The sequence below is a fragment of the Rhagoletis zephyria genome, unplaced genomic scaffold (genome assembly GCF_001687245.7).
Source record: "Rhagoletis zephyria isolate East Lansing unplaced genomic scaffold, Rhagoletis_zephyria_1.1 Rzeph_scaffold_21063, whole genome shotgun sequence".
Classification (NCBI taxonomy): Eukaryota; Metazoa; Arthropoda; class Insecta; order Diptera; family Tephritidae; genus Rhagoletis; species Rhagoletis zephyria.
The window spans coordinates 1-4963 of record NW_016178121.1 but is presented as its reverse complement, the minus strand read 5'-3'; the positions used below and the strand labels follow the sequence as shown (position 1 = coordinate 4963).

The following is a 4963-nucleotide window of genomic DNA, read 5'->3' as shown; positions in this document are numbered from 1 at the left end:
TAATGCATATATGCACAGTTTCGGTTGAAAACCGAAATAACGCATATGAAAAAAACCGAAACAATGCATATATGCACAGTTTCGGTTGAAAACCGCAATAATGCATATGAAAAACCCGAAATAATGCATACATGCACACTTTCGTTTGAAAACCGAAATAACGCATATGAGAAAAACGAATTAATGCATACATGCACAGTTTCGACTCAAAACCGAAGTAATGCATATGACAAAAACCGAAATAGTGCATACATGAAAACGAACTTCTTTCTGAGTAGCCGGCCTTCGGCCGCGCTTAGGGATTATAACCCTTACTAAGTAGAATTCTCCTTTCTGTGTTGCCGGAAAAGGGGGCCGGAAGTCTTTTTGTGCAGAACTTCTTTCTGCGTAGGCGGCCTTCGGCCGCGCTTAGGGATTATAACCCTTACTAAGTAGAATTCTCCTTTCTGTGTTGCCGGAAAAGGGGGCCGGAAGTACTTTTGCGCAGAACTTCTTTCTGCGTAGGCGGCCTTCGGCCGCGCTTAGGGATTATAACCCTTACTAAGTAGAATTCTCCTTTCTGTATTGCCGGAAAAGAAGGGCGGACGTATTTAGGGATTAAAACCCTTACTAAGTAGAAGTAAATAATTCATATTAGAAAAAACGAAATTATCCATATGCACACTTTCGTTAGAAAACCGAAATAATGCATATAACAAAAACCGAAATAATGCATATGGCTAAAACCGAAATAAAGCATACATGCACAGTTTCGGATGAAAACCGAAATAATGCATATGTGAAAGACGAAGGTATGCATACATGCACAGTTTCGGTTGAAAACCGAAATAATGCATATAACAAAAACCGAAATAATGCATGCATGCACAGTTTCGGTTGAAAACCGAAATAATGCATATGAAAAACCCGAAGTAATGCATACATGCACAGTTTCGGTTGAAAACCGAAATAATGCATATGGTAAAAACCGAAATAAAGCATACATGCACAGTTTCGGTTGAAACCGAAATAATGTCTAAATGCACATTTATTGACTGATTATCTGCCAGACCGAAACCATACATACCTACATACATATGTATGTAAGTATTTGTAACATGGCACAAAAACATCATCCATAGCTAAAGGCACCTCAATAACCATGGATGGAGGCAGAAAATGGTTTACGGGGAATCTTATGTCTAAAATTTACCACTCTTCCCTCTTATATTTGTGCATAAAAAAAAATCCATGAAAATTTAAGCTCTTAATATTAATATTAAGTGCTCGACCAAGGCGTGCAAAATTTCCCGTTTAAAATACACATGAACTTTGATTTTTTTCTTCAAAATTCTACAGATCATATGCATTTTATGGTACAACCTTGGTCAATGATGGGGTTTCTTCAGAATTGAATTCTCTATAAAAGTGTTCATTCCGGTATACCCTTAACTCCCACCAGCGAGGTATGTAGTACGGGTCACTAAACCCAATTTTGTGGAATTTTCATGGATTACTGAGCTAAATTGTAGAAATTGTGGATCAACTTCAAAGCCTAATACCTCAAGAAATATCGATGTTAGAAATTTGTAGGAATTTGAATGTCCTACAAGTTTGTCATTTACACTTTTTCTGTAGTTCTAGCTATTTACGAGATAGGGGCAAAAAAAAACGAGAATTTCATGGAAAATTTGGATGCAGTGACCCGTACTACCTCGCTGGTGGGAGGTAGGGTTACGCCGCAATGGACACTTTTATAGAGCATTCAATTCTGAATAAACCCAATCATTGACCAAGATCGTACTACAAAATACCTCTGAGCTGTTTTTAAGAGAAAAATCAACGTTTACGTGTATTTTAGCTATTAAGCTGGCATTTCAGGGTACTATTTTATATATATATAAGGAAAATTTGAAAGTTAGGGGGGGCTCGAGCACCCCCTGCCCTTACCTGGCTACGCCCATGGGTAGATGAAAAATTTTCGGGTGAATTTAACTTAACTTTTTTAACAGATTAACTTTTTTCGAAATTGTTTGGATTTATTTTCTCGCGATTAGTAACAATGATTCTGCAAATTTTCAAATAGTTAAATATAATGATATTTTCTGCCCATTTTTAACCGACTTCAAATAAAGAAGGTTATTAATTTGTCGAATTTCGATAATTCTTTTTTTTTTTATCAGAAAGGTAGTGTCTCCGACGTGGTAACTTATTGAAGTGAAACTTCTTAATCGAGTTCGGAGATGGTTGCGTTAAATATTTAACACCAAGCCATAAACTCTGTATCGTTCGTTCGATTTTTAAAAATGAGGTGTCACATGAGAGGCCTTGTCCTTCGGGTGTGCAACGTAGCTTTAGTTCCATGAAAGGAGTTTCCACATGTTAGAAAATCGAATTCAAAATTTCTCTGCCGCAGAGGGTTGCGTAAAATATTTAACATCAAGTCATAAAATCTGTATCGTTCTTACGATTTTCAAAAATGAGGTGTCACATGAAAGGGCTTGACCTGCAGATGTGCAGTATGGTTTTAGTCTTTTAAAGGGTTGCCATATATACGAAAATCAAATTCAAATTATTTATTAAGTTAAACGAATTATCCCAATATGGGTATCAAAAGAAATGGCTTTGAATAAGTTGTATTTTCTAGCTAAATGTAGGAGGGTTGCCACCTGTTTCAAAAGTAATATTTAGTTACATTATACAAAAGTCTTACGCTTAAAATACTATACAGTACAGAAAGAGCTTACAGAAACACAATTAAAATATTTTTGGGGTGCCTGAAGAGGGTGGCCACCTGTTTAAAAAGTTAAACTCAAATTATTGAAGCAAATCTTATTATTATAGCTCCGTTATGTTTGCGATAAATATTTAACGCCACGGTACAGGTAGCATATGACGGGTATAGAAAACGAATAGCTGCGTTAAACGCCAATTGGGCGGGAAAAGACTAATGCAAAGACAAGAATATAATCAAAAACAAATATAAAGATAAGATGAAGATGAAGTGAAGATGAGATGAAGATGAAGATGAAGATGAAGATGAAGATGAAGATGAAGATGAAGATGAAGATGAAGATGAAGATGAAGATGAAGATGAAGATGAAGATGAAGATGAAGATGAAGATGAAGATGAAATTATATATGTATATTAGAAAGTAAGTACATGTGTATGTATATCGCACATTTCTTTCTTTCTGGAATTTCGTCTATTAAGTTTCACTTCTTCCGCGCGTAGGGACTACACGCACTGAGTTGTAATTTGGTTTAGGTCCGATCATTGGATCATAAAAAAATTAACGGTACTCCAAAGTTTGTATATGAGAATTGAATTCGGTTGTGTTTTATGCTTAACAATTACTTGTTATTTTTTATTTTAGCATAAATGTTATGTACATAAAGGCTATTAAAAATGTTTAAAATATTGAAGACTTTTAAGATCGCGTTTTGGTAAAATATATATTTGCAATAAAAAGCGAGTATCTAACTTGCAACGAGACGAAATTTATTCATGTTTTGGATTTGAAGGGCAACGTATTTCGGATGAAACTTAACTAAATATCGAGATCTTACCTACATACATGCATATGAGTATCCAAGAATATTCCAAAAACTTCGCAAATACATAACACATATATACATTTTTTTAAATGTTTTTTTTTTTTTTAGGTTCATTTATTATTTCTCCATTAGTTACAGTGTTTGGATTTCGATACATGATACTATTTGCTTTTTGTTTTTAGGTGTTGGTCATTTAATCATTCCTATACAACAACTACATAACATTTTATCTTAACAATTTATTAGTGTCGTTACAATAATTTCTGGCTTTGTTTTTTTATTTTAGACACATATGTAGCCTAGCTGTTACCTTTTTTGCTACTTGTTTTAAGAGCATTTTCCGGTATGTATCAATACTAGTAAACTATGTAATTAGTCCATAAAAAAATACCCTTTTTCCTTAGATGTTTATTTTCCGGGGATGATCGCTGGCAGAGTGCAGATGTAAGCTTATGTAGCTTATGCATTGGCGAATTCAACGCCCTTTTGGATGTTCTTCTTAAGCTCAGGCAGTGCAGCGGCCAACAATTTCTTCTCGAAATCATTCAATCTGGGCAGACCCAAGTTTTCCTGTAAACCAGCCTTTCCCAAAATGAGTGGGGTAGAGAAGAATGTCGCTTCGGTGACAGTGGATTGCACATACGAGCACTCGACGACGCCCTTCTCACCGTTCAAACCTTTCAGCAAAGAACCAGCGAAGCGTGCACCAGCATATGCCATAGACAAAGTAGCCGAACCAGCGCCAGCTTTGGCTTTCACCACCTCAGTACCGGCTTCCTGGATGCGTACGGTCAACTTTTCAATGGTGGCCTGATCACCTTTGAATTTAGGCTGGCATTGTGAGATGATGGGCAGAATTGTAACACCGGAATGTCCACCGATAACGGGTATATCAACTTGCTGGGGATCAACACCCAAAGCGGCACCAATGAAGGCACGTGCGCGGACCACATCCAAAGTTGAGACGCCGAATAAGCGTTTGGGGTCGTAGACACCGGCCTGTATTAATGTAATCGGTTATTAGTTGGTAACAGCAAAAAAGATGAAAATTTAGGCATAATATAGTGTACATTTGCATATTTGTATGTACATTAGGGTGCCCATCGATATATTATTGCTTGTTTATAGATTTTTTAAAGAACATTTAGAGGTCGCGACCTGTCGATTTAGGTCAGCAAATACGATTTTGTAGATTTATGAGTTTTTGAATGACTGTTTCTATATACATATATATAATAATATCCGACCATATATTGGCTCGTTGGGATTTTTTATCGGGTAAATTAAAAAAATACCCATATTTCGTTAAATTTTTTTAATTTTTACCATCGATAATTTCTAAAATTTCAAAATATGGAGTACTATCTAAAAATAAATCTATTTTCAAATAAACTGATACCGCATTTATTGCAATCGCATAAAAATT

At 35.7% G+C, this 4963-nt stretch overlaps 1 pseudogene; it reads right to left on the bottom strand.

The window, feature by feature from the left end:
- Window positions 1-3613: 3613 nt before the first annotated feature.
- On the bottom strand, window positions 3614-4554 carry LOC108380998 (malate dehydrogenase, mitochondrial pseudogene; annotated as a pseudogene).
- Window positions 4555-4963: the final 409 nt, after the last annotated feature.